The sequence below is a fragment of the Macaca mulatta genome, chromosome 11 (genome assembly GCF_049350105.2).
Source record: "Macaca mulatta isolate MMU2019108-1 chromosome 11, T2T-MMU8v2.0, whole genome shotgun sequence".
Classification (NCBI taxonomy): domain Eukaryota; kingdom Metazoa; phylum Chordata; class Mammalia; order Primates; family Cercopithecidae; genus Macaca; species Macaca mulatta.
The window spans coordinates 31975266-31987783 of NC_133416.1; the positions used below are offsets into that span (position 1 = coordinate 31975266).

Below are 12518 nucleotides of genomic sequence, written 5' to 3' on the forward strand. Positions count from 1 at the left end.
GTAACTTGCCCACAGTCCCAGAAGCTAGGAATGGGGTCAGATCTGGAGGTTCAGTGCCCTAATGCTCTGCTATAATCTAGGGGCCGGCAATAATTAAGGCTTTCAGCCCATGCAGTCTTTGTCGTTAGTATTCAACTCTGTCTTTGTAGCAGGAAAACAGCCATCCACACCATGTAAACAAATGAGCATGGCTGTGCACCAGTAAAATTTATTTATAAAAACAGGCAGCCGGCCACATTTGGCTCATGGGCCATGTACAGCAAGGAAAAAAAACAAGAAAAAAACTTTTATCTGAGGAATGAAGTCCTTTTCATTATCAGGCCCAGAGAGGCATTAAAATGAGACTGCAATCACATCCTATTCCCCTCTTTGAGCTATGTATTCATTTTTTGAAACTGCTTGTTATTGCTACAAGAGGCTATAAAGTAACCTAATAATGCCACACAAGACACTATAACCGACACCCTACAGCTTAACAATGGATAGCCAACACTAGTCAATGTTATTCAATGTAAATCAATGAGAATTCCTGACAAACAACTTTGTATCAGCCCACTCCCTGCCTGCCCCCTTTTGCCTTTAAAAAATCCACTTGTGGCCAGGCATGGTGGCTCATGCCTATAATCCCAGCACTTTGGGAGGCCAAGGCGGGCAGATCACGAGGTCAGGAGTTCGAGACCAGCCTGATCAACATGGTGAAACCCTGTCTCTACTAAAAATACAAAAATTAGCTGGGCATGGTGGTGCACGCCTGTAATCCCAGCTACTCGGGAGGCTGAGGCAGGAGAATTGTTTGAACCCAAGAGGCGGAGGCTGCAGTGAGCCGAGATCGTGCCACTGAATTCCAGCCTGGGCAACAGAGTGAGACTCCATCTCAAACAAACAAACAAACAAACAAAAACTAAACAAAACCCACTTGTAACTGCTGCTAACTGGACTGTGTAAATTCAGGGCAACTTGAATCTATTCTGCTGGGTTGGGATCCTCAGCCTTGGCCCAAATAAACTCTCTACTTTATTAATTTTGCCTCAGCCTCTTCCTTTTAGGTTGACAATAGTTTGTGGATCCCTGCTATAACCAGAATGAAGGAGAACACATTCCTTTTCAGTCAGCACGTGTATCAAGTAACATGAAAAATTTTAAATCAAATATCCTTATTATTGACATATGGTTTAAAGGAATGTTAAGCCATATAAAATAATCTCTACTTAGGTTTGCAAATTTCTTAGAGAGTATCACATTCTTAAAAGTCTGACACAAATATCACAGAGATCAAGATGTTTCTCCACTATGAAACTTCATCTTTCAGCATCTGCCTGAATGCAGATCTCAGCAGCAGGGGAGAGAAACACACTCTTTCTCTCTATCGCTAGGGGCAGGACATGGCCTCCTTTTGAAAGTGGGAAGTCAAGCCAATGAGAAACGACATGCTTTTCTGGCCTTCAGGGAGATGAAACCATTGTCCGGCTTGCTCTGGTCAGTCTGGTGAAGGAGGTTCTGGGCTGCTGATCAGAGGCCTTGACAACACGCACAAAAGAGCCAGTGCAAACACTGACACTTCACAAAATCATAACCTGGAGAGACCAAAGCCAAACTCAGGCTGCCGACTGTGTGGTTTAGCTCAGTACTAAGATGCATTTTCAAAGCACGTTTCAGAAAGAACCACCACCACTGCCTTTGAGAATGTAGCGATCTGACACACACAGACACCTCTCTCCTTAACAGGCTGGGGGTATCTCCAGTTTTGATTTTATTGACAAACTGCTAGGCATGCAGCACTTAAATAACTAAAAACGCTTGCATTTCTCTTTCTGCTTTTATGATGCACATTCGAAGAGAATTTAATAGGAAATGCAAACCACCAATGTTTGTCTTTTCGCATCAGAATAACAAATGTTTTAAATCTGTTGTTTGGGAACTTGTTAGCAGCAAATCATTGCGTAATAGTGAGTCCAAAATACTTTCCTGAAACTCACCAAGAAGATTTTAAGTGAAAACAAAACAAAACAAAACAAAACACCTCTCATTCACATTTACAGCAGAATTCACAGAAGTGGAAAGATGACAGATTTCTACCTCTGGCCCAGACATTTTATATTTGCTATGGCTTCACTTTCTGCTTAATTATATGCAACAAAGAGTATCTTTTTGCTAATGAGTAGAACTGAAATTCTACCTTTTAATTTGTCCACAAGCTATAATAACCCACTGAGAGTATCTATAAGTAGCATTATTAATACAAGACAGAGGCAATCTTACCATTATACTCCTTTAAAGAATTCCCAATTTTAGAGGCTAAGTGAAACCTAGTCCGAATTCGCTTCATTCCAATCTGATTAGGGTCCCCGTTTCTCCCCTCATTCTTTATCTCAAACACTCAATGGTTGGAGAAATTTTCCAGAAGAATGAATATATTTGGAAATAAGAACTTATTCATATTCCAAGAAAAGAATCCCCAAAGAAATTTCTGTGTATTTCCTTAGCCTCCCATGCTAGGTGCTGAGATCCTGGGGTAAGTATGAAAGGATTCTTTCTATATATTTCTCCTTGAGACAGATTTCTTCTGTTCTTTTCCAGCATGTCTATGGCACAACTGGGAGAAAAATGCCAATGCTTTCACCTTCTGAGAACTTACCTAATTATCTTTTACTCCTCTCAGCCTTATAGTCTACCTACCAGCTCCAAAATTTATGAAACATCTAGTAGTAAATAAGGCAGGGCTCTGGCATCAGAAAAGCCTCGGTTTGCATGTCCACCCTGACACTGTTGTTTGATCCTGGACAAATTATTTAAGTTCTCTAGTTCTTAATTTATTTATATTGTGAGGGAGAATAACAATTGTTTGTAGTGCTCCACGCCTGATACACACAAAACAATCCATTATAACATTAAACTTATTATACTATAACGATATTACTGTTTGGCAATTATTTTTCTGCTAAATAGAGTAAGAAGCAGGAAATGTGTAAAGTTTGCATGTATTCCAGGTAGAAACAGACATGTCAAAACCAGGTTACTATAAGTATAGTAACTTCCTAAGGCCCAGAGGACTCTATTAGGTACAGTGGAACACAAATGTTCTAGTGCAGACTTTATGTTTGGAGGTACACAATGAGGAAAAGGGAACTGGGAATTCATTAGAAATTAAAGAGTCTGGAACTGGGTCAAGAGAGCTGGGCCCTTCTCGGGTTGAGCTGGGCCCTTCTCGGGTTGAGCTGGGCCCTTCTCTGCTGTTCGTGAGTTCTGTGGCCACAGGAGAATCTCTCATGGAGCCTTTGTGACTTATTTTACAAGGGCTCAATATTTCCTGCCACACCCACATCAAAGAGTTGTGTGGAATAAATGAAATAGTGTATGTGAACATGTTCTGTAAACTAAAGGTGAAGTTAAAGGTATCAAATGCAGTGTTTTTGTGTTTCTATGTGCTACCAGTTACACATTAATAAAATATGTGATTAGATATGTAAATAACACCTCAAGAAAATTCAGTTTATCAAAGTCCAGATTGACCCAAAATACCTAATTTCATTATAAGAATTTTAAGAGTAAATTTCCTTGTGCGCTATTATTTGCTTCAAAAAGGTTTGATTCAAACATTATGTTTATAGATCAGATATTGCAGAAGGTAAGATACACTGGTAGTATGTGAAATATTGTAGTCACGTGTTTATGTTAATGTTCATTCACACACCAAGGACACAAACAAGTGCTTAAGCAAAGCCTTCCTCACAATCATTTCAAACTTCTCTCTACTCTGCAATGTACACTTTTTTGAAAATGAAGATAATGTAAAGTATAATCTCTTTGGTGAATTAATACATAATGAGGAAGCTTTTGCATTCAACCCTGATAAGAAATAAAAGTATTAACTGTTTGGAAGTTCAAGCAGGCTCTTTTTAGGATAGAATAACATTTTATTCATTCCTGAACTCTAAGCAACTAAAACATAGCAGGGGCTGCTTCATAAGCGTAGTTGAATCATTGTGGTTGAAGGTATCAGAAACTAACATGGAAACAAAGGTGTACTTAAAAATCAATCAATCCAAGTTCACCTTGAGGATAATAAAACCCACGACTGTTTGTCACCAGAACTGTCCATATACAGGGCCTGGCTGTTTCCCCTTGATGGTGCCTTTACTCCAGGACTGGCTTCCTTCACTCCAGCCTGGTTGACGTAGTCTCAATTATTAATACATTTTCCATCAAGGCTTGGAAGACCTTTGGCCAAAGCTATGTGACTCTAAAACTGCCTCCAAAAATTAGGAAAACCATGTTCTCTACCCTTCTACAGCACACTCATCTTGAGAATCTGAGTTCTATCATTTCTTCTTCCACAAACTACTATATTTGAGAGTCCAGCAACTTCACTTTGGAAGCAAAGGTACACTGGGTAATGCACTATTTGTTGATGTCCTCTCCTCTAGTCCCATGAATTAATACAGACCTGACTGCATAGGCATAGACCTCATCATGTGTCCATCATTCTTTAATTCCCTACAATTGTTTTTGTAACCAGCATCTATCATGCTGGGAATTATGAGAAAACACAGGCAAACAAAATGGTGGTCCTAACCCTAATGAAAACAAGACAAAGAAGGTTGCTAAAACAGTAAGAGGGATTTGTTAAGATTACCAAAATCTGCATAAGGAGACCCTGGTTTGAGATGTATTCTCTAAGAGAAAAGGAAAGAAAGAAATTCACCAATAACAACAAAGGAGCTTGATGAATAAGAGGCTGAAATGGCAACACTTAGGTCCACCCACGTCCTCCCTGCAAAGTCACAGCCCACTTTACACGGCACTGGGTGTGTGGCATCTGCAATTGAGTCTCCCTCTTCCATCCATAGAGGCACATTTCACAGCCCCTTCAATATAGCATTGCAGAATGCTAACTTGCTAAGTGCTAGCGTTGTTCACTTTCGAGTTGCTCGCTTTGGAGCACAGAAGGTTAGAAAAGATATAAAGAGGTTTGAAGAATCAAAGGAAGAAAAAAGGGAAGGAAGAAAAAGGAGAGGCCTATACTTATGTTTCTTTGATTTCCTTTGACTTTATTTAGTTCACCCAATCTCATTTGTACAGGGTAGATTGAAATCATGACTTGAAATTAGTTATGTGGTGTAGCTTACATTTCTACATGTATTATTGTATTCAGTCTCATCTGAATCTAAATTATACTTTACGCTAGATTTTACTTTCAAATCCTGATTTCCAAGACATCTGCTATTCACCACTTAGGGCTTAACAGACACAAACATTCATCTTTTATAACTAACAGAGTTTGGTAATATTAAGGGCAGAATTCCAGTCCGATAATTAACTGTTCAAACTTCTCTGCACTTTGATTGAGCACAACATATTGGCCAGTGGATCTCCAGCCCACAGGCACCCTGACCTACTCTCTGCTCACTTCATTCTAGCCATTGCTCTGCTCTAATATTGTATTGGTCTGTGATCTACAATCTCTGCTTTGACTAAACATTTAGTAGAACCCCTCAGCAAAGTCCTCCTGCTTCCCTTCCTGGTCACAACCTTCCCATAGCACTGCCCCATAGTCCTTGATGATTGACCACCAGTCTGGTGCAGTCCCAGGTCCCTCCCTTCCTGGGCACTGCCCTCAAGAGCAGCCCTCTCTGAACGAGACTTAACTCCTAGTTCTCACATCCACTTCTGCCTTCAGGTCCTAGGATGGAGTAGTTCATGCTGGCACAGCAGGAGCACAGGTACAAACACATTCAAGTTAAAATCTTTCTAGTCTTAACCCATAGTATTCTGAAGTAGAACTTTAATCAAGTTTTGAACCCCTTTGTAGGTTAATAAACCAGCAGAGAGTCTTTGGCTGCTTGACATTAAGGCTTTGTCCCATTGAGGACTGGAGACATGGGGAGGAATAGCAAGAGAGGAAAACAGGAAAGCTTGACAGACAGCTTTCTTTAACATTGTGGCGAGTAACATGGAAGATACCATATTTAAGAATGTTAGAACACTTCACTGAGATTAAAAAAGGACTTCTTTAGTTTACTTTTCTGTATTTTTTTTCTTTTTTTTTTTTTTTTTGAGATGGAGTCTCACTCTGTCACCCAGGCTGGAGTGCAGTGGCACCATCTCAGCTCACTGCAACCTCTACCTCCTGGGTTCAAGCAATTCTCCTGCCCCAACCTCCCAAGTAGCTGGGATTACAGGCATGTGCCACCACACCTGGATAATTTTTGTATTTTTAGTAGAGACAGGGTTTCGCCATGTTGACCAGGCTGGTCTTGAACTCCTGACCTCAAGTGGTCCACCCTGCTCAGCCTCTCAAAGTGCTGGGATTACAGGCGTGAGCCACCATGCCCGGCTGACTTCACTTTTTGTTACCCAAACTTTGGATTTTGCCACAGATTCCCTTTCAGTGGTATCATTAAGTTTTATTTCTCTCTTTGTCTTCAGATCACATGGTGATCTCACATCATTGTTTCCTAGTGTAAAAATGCACAGCCTTTCTCCCTCACCTTTCATCACTCTTGCTATGAAAAGAGAATCATGTTTTAAGATGACCATAATAAAACTGCATAAAAAATGGATTCATGGCTGAAACTAAAGAATAACTGAGTGGACTTGGGTTATTTAGCCAACACATATGTCTACTTATACATAAGCAACACATCCTCACAAAGCTGGTGCATTGAGCTCTTAACTGAAAACTGCGCATCAACCTTTCTCCTAGGTTTTGAGTTGAGTGGCTCATTGGCAAACCCACACTGCTTTTCCTGCCCCTCTACTGCATTGTACTATGAGACTTTCAAACAAAGAATGAAGCCATAAAACAAAACGACTGAATATTGGGCTCTGCCTGGCTCCCAGGCTTTCTACTATTCTCGTGACTTGGCCTCGACAAAATCTAAAGTGACTGGTTATTTGTGGGTCAACTTCATCCCATCCTTACCAGTCATGGCGTTAGACAAAAGACTCAGCACCACTCACCCTCTGGGGCAGTCTGACTGTGGTCTGAGGCCCCTGCTTAGGTATTAGGCTTCAGCTCAGTCCCCAAGTCTCACCTCATGACTTTCTGTGTACAGACAAATATGTAACCTGTTTTCAGGGACTGCTGCCTCTCTTGGTAAGCCATCCGCAGTATCATCTCTTGAAGAGAGCCATCTGACATTTCTTGTATCACCCTTCTCAGAGGCCAGGGCCTCATTTCCTCCTGACATTCCTAGTGGCTGCTTGTCCATGTGAACTTTTTTTTCTTTTCATTTCTTTTTACTTTTTACTTTTTATTATTATTATTTTTTTTTGAGATGAGGTCTCACTATACTGCTCAGGCTGGTCTTGAACTCCTGAGCTCAAGCAATTCTCCTGCCTCAGCCTCCCAAAATGCTAGGATGACAGGTATGAGCCACCATGCCCAGCCAGTCCATGTGAACGTCTAAGCATCACCTGTTCCTGCTGCTTAGGAGGATAGCCCACAACCTCACAGTGGCTGCAGTGAAGGCTCCATACCAAAGCTTCCTCACCACTTTCTAGGGCCACTGTCCGGCCCTCCAGAAAGCCTGTCCCATGGCAGATGGACTTCCTCCCTTTCCTGCCTCACTTCAGGGCACACATCTTCCCTTCTCCACTGGTCCATCCTACTGAATCTGACCAGACACAGACAGACATGCCATAAAATGTTGGGGGGACGGGGGAAAGGCAGTGCATAAAGCTTAAGAGGAAAAAAGCACCCTTTTTACAGAGCTATTCTGAATCAGAACACAGTTAAAATTTGGAGTGGCAAGGGACCTTAGAGATTATGTAGCAGAGGGTTATAAAAATGTTCTATTTCTAAAACCAGTAAAATTTCCGCCCAGAAAATGGGGATGAATGGGGAAGAAGGAAGTGATGCAGGGTCATCCACCTCCTGCTGCTCTTATCATCATGACAAGAATACCAGAAATATGGGAAAGATAAAATTTCGTAGTTTGATAAAACTGCATACATTTAGCTTTATGCAAAATTCACCAGATTGTCTTTCTTTCTCCTTTCACCCCATAGTTTATCTCCAAACCAGTGAAAACCAGCATTTGGGAACTACAGAACAAGGCCAACATTCTGGTTTTACAAATAGAAAAACAGTAATCTGACCCTATTCAATGATTCTTTCAAGACGGCTAGCCAGTGGGCAACAGATAGGGCTGCGTGGAGTCCCTGTTCAGCTTTCTTCCTATTGGATTTGCTAAAGCAAGTTTTCTGTGATTTCTCTGTTGATATTAATATTTGGCAAAACTGACTCACTCTCTTCTAGCAACTCCAAAGAAGCATACAAATACACACAGATGGATCATGAGAAGGGATCCCCAAAATCAGGTAACAGAGGCAGTGTAACTTCAGAGGTAATTTTTCTCCTTTTGCATTCTGAGAAATAAATCCTACAGAATTGTTTCAATAGTAGTCCATGTTAGACTGAAAGTTCCATTTTGAATTGAGAGGTATGATTTCAAGATGGTATTCTGATAAGGATCGTACTGAATCTATAGATCACGCTGGGCATTTTAACAATATTGATTACTGCAATCCATGAACACAGGATATGCCTCCAATTTTTTATTTCATTGAATTTGATTTCTCAAAAAATTTGTATTTCTCACTGAATTTTTCCATTGAATTTTATTTCTTCTATTTTTTTCATTGATGTTTTATAGCTTTCAGTGTAGAGATCTTTTGCTTCCTTAGTTAAATTTATTCCCAAGTATTTTTTTTTGTAGCTATTGCAAATGGGATTGTTTTCCTTTTTAGACAGTTTGCTGTATAGAATAGCTACTGATTTTTGTAAGTTAATTTTGTAGCCTGCAATGTTAATGAATTCATTTATCCTGTTTTTCAGTGGAGTTTTCAGGGTTTCCTATATACATAAGTTTAATGTTGTCTGCAAACAAGGACAATTTAACTTCTTCCTTTCCAATGTGAATGCCTTTTATTTCTTTCTCAGTCATTCTTGATCAGTTGTATCCCAAAATATTGTTTCTGCCTTCACTTATTCCCATTCATTCTTTTCCCCCCTCTACTCATTCAAGTCTTCCTAAAGTAGCACAGGAATTTGCTCTTTGGCACTGAAGTGAATAAATCATCCTTAATCTGGCATGTGAATGAATATTCAGTCACTTTCTGTAACTTTGAGAGCTATCATCAACTACTTCTGCTTCATTAATTCTAAGAAATTTTAGTTGATTGTAGCAGTTTAATGTGGTTTTTATAAAACATAAAAAAGATAGCCATAAAATTATATGCTTCTGCTGGGAAAAAAATGAAAGATCAAAATTTCTACAAAAGAATGATTTCAGCCCCAGACTCTCTTGCCTGTTCAAAAAGGAGATCTGCAAAACTGGCTTTGTCACCAGAAGAAAAGATTATTCCAATTTCTTTTGGTGGTAAACTCTGACCCTGAAGCAATGCAATGCTAAGCAGATAGCCTATTTCTGTCCCTTTCATCCACAGATTTCAAAGTGCAAATGAGAGGAAGGTGATATTTCAGACCTTTTCTGAGTTGAGATGGAGGATCAGAAGCCACAAGATTTAAGTGGCTTGTTCACTGTTAGGCATAAAGGTGGAGGTGAGAGAGCACTGTTGGTCTGACTCATTCTGCATTTTTCTTATAAAATGATTCAAATCAGCCCTGTGGGATCGAAGGGACTCACCCGGGCTTCAGTGAGGCTGGACATGACTTCTGTGAAATTTATGCGTGAGCATCTAAAGCTAGGATTTGGCTTCATAATAGCTTGAAACAAACATTTGATAAGTAGAAAGTTCACCTTCCTCAGAAAGATTACCGATTGAACCTTCGACTTCATTTTCCTATTGTTCACTAAGGTTTCTGAGACAATACAGAATTTTTGCATAAAAGTGATGATCTGTATTTTCAGGATGTCATTGAGAACACCATATATATGTATATGTATATGTGTGTGTATATATATGTACAGTATATGTATGTGTGTGTGTGTATATGTGTGTGTGTGTGTGTGTGTGTGTGTATATATATATATATATATATATTTCCCCCCCCCCCCAAAAGAGCCTGGATACTAACACTGTGGAAAAATGGCTGTTTCTTGTCAAGGTCAGGATGGAAGGAGATTCATGAAGATATGATTCCTGTGTTAAAAAAAAAAAAAAGATTCGGGACATGTTCTTACCATTCTCAATGCCTATATGTACGTTTATTAAATGGGACAGGCATTATCCAGTGCTCTGACACATCCACGGAATGCCTACAGCATCTGTAAAATCCTCTGTGGCTCTGGGGAAGATTTCAGAAACTCTTAGCTCAACTGTTTTGTCATTCTCCATTGAGACAGGGGCAGCTTATCACTGGTAGGTAAAATCTTTTCCTGGTCCCCGTTTTCAAAGAAAACTGTGAATATTTATAAAATGGTTTGATGAAGTCATCAGAGACTCTCTAAAGCCACAACACAGAAGTTTCCTTACCCAGACTTTAATTTCCAACTCATCCTGGACCACCTCAATTGCACAATTTTATATACCAGTGGAATCCAGGGCCAAAAGGAACATAGCTCCCTTGCAGTTTTAGTTACAATGATGACTGTGAAGAAAGATGGATTCATTAGAGGTACAGCATTCCATTCAAATATTCCTAAGATTCCTCTGGTGTCTCCCGAAATCCAAGTTAAACTCTCAAATGAGGTCAGGACTGTAAACCTGGCTGAGTGACCTGACCCTTTCATCAGTCCCCAGACCACCTGTAAGGGGCAGGAAAGCACCTCCACCCTCTGCGTAGGTGGCTCTGGCATCTGCTGAGATGGCATCTCTGGAGGGGGAAAGTAGCCTGGCTGGGCACAGTAATGGTATGTGTTAGTCCAGGATTTACTAAGCCGTAAAGAGAAACACTCAGAAAAAGGTGACTTAGTGACAATGCTGCAAGGCATAGATGTAGGAACAGTCATCTTTTTAATGAAAACTGGTTTACTGAAATTTATTTTGGGTGCCTCTTTACTGAATTTGCAAATGAAGCAAAACCAAGATTGGTTCCATGAGGCAGGCACTTGCTGTTGGTAATATTGATGCTTTCTTTGTATTCAGCACTTTTATTTTAACCCAAATCAGCTTATTCCTAGAGGAAAAGGGGCATTTTATTCCTAGGAAAAAATAAACTGGAGTCATAGAAAGGTCTATTTAAGATACGGCAGCCTGGGAAGAGCTGGAGCTGGCATGATTCTGGGGGTTGGAGGACACACTGCCCGGGCAAGAGGAACCCCTTACAATAAGATACTCCACAAAGGGTTGGCGACAATACTATGAGCTTCCATAACATTTACCTAAGGTCTCTTCCAGAAGAATCAAATTTAAACATCTACTTAAAAATTCCAGCCCTGGCCAGGCGCGGTGGCTCACGCCTGTAATCCCAGCACTTTGGGAGGCCGAGAAGGGTGGATCACAAGGTCAGGAGATCGAGACCATCCTGGCTAACATGGTGAAACCCCGTCTCTACTAAAAATGCCAAAAATTAGCCGGGTGTGGTGGCAGGGGCCTGTAGTCCCAGCTACTTGGGAGGCTGAGGCAGGAGAATGGTGTGAACCCGTGAGGCGGAGCTTGCAGTGAGCCCAGTGAGCTGAGATGGCGCCACTGAACTCCAGCCTGGGCAACTGAGCGAGACTCCGTCTCAAAAAAAAGAAAAAATTCCAGCCCTTCACACTGCCTTTATTTCCTCACAAATTATTCTCCTGTATCTAAAGTAGATGACACTTTGCTGAGCTTACAAATCTTTGTCACCCAGAACCCCAAGCTACTGAAGAACTAGATATTAGGGCCCTTAGAAGTATGGAAGCTTGATTACCACGTGAGTTGAGTTGAAAGTCCTTTACTATGTTTAGATTTTCTTCTTATTTTGTGATTGAGAAGAACACTAAGATGTTCCTATCAGGGAAGCAATATAGTCTGGAAGGTAAGAGATCTGTAGTAGACAGGGATGTGTGTTCCAGCTCTGCCACTCATCAGCTATACCAATTGGGGCAAGTTAACTAACCTCTCAGGGCCCAAGTTTTATTTTTATAAAATGGCAATAATGTTATCAGCTACCTCAGGGAACTGATATCAACTATAAAAATACTTAGTATTTATTGACCATATATAATGCAAAATACTTTCAAAGTTTTATATATAATGATCTCATGTTTTTAAATTTATTTTTTCTGAGACAGGGTCTGGTTCTGTCACTCGGGCTGGAGTGCAGAGGCACAATCATGGTTCTGTCACCCAGGCTGGAGTGCAGTGGCACGATCACGGTTCACTACATCCTCAACCTTCTGGGCTCAAGAGATCCCCCACCTTAGTCTCCCGAGTAGCTGGGACCACAGGCACTTCCCACCACATCTGGCTAATTTTTTGTATTTTTTGCAGAGACAGGGTCTCACCATGTTGCCCAGGCTGGCCTCAAACTCCTGGGCTCAAGTGATCTACAGGCATCAGCCTTCCAAAGTGCTGGGGCATGAGATACTGCAGCCGGCCCTATAATGATTTCATTTGATGATCACAATATGTCATTGAGT

At 40.7% G+C, this 12518-nt stretch overlaps 1 protein-coding gene across 5 annotated transcripts in view; it reads right to left on the reverse strand.

Annotated features, from left to right (window-relative positions):
- The window catches only part of TMTC1 (transmembrane O-mannosyltransferase targeting cadherins 1), a 285978-nt gene that overhangs the window by 89950 nt on the left and 183510 nt on the right, over positions 1 to 12518 (reverse strand). The gene's annotated exons all lie outside the window — the stretch shown is intronic.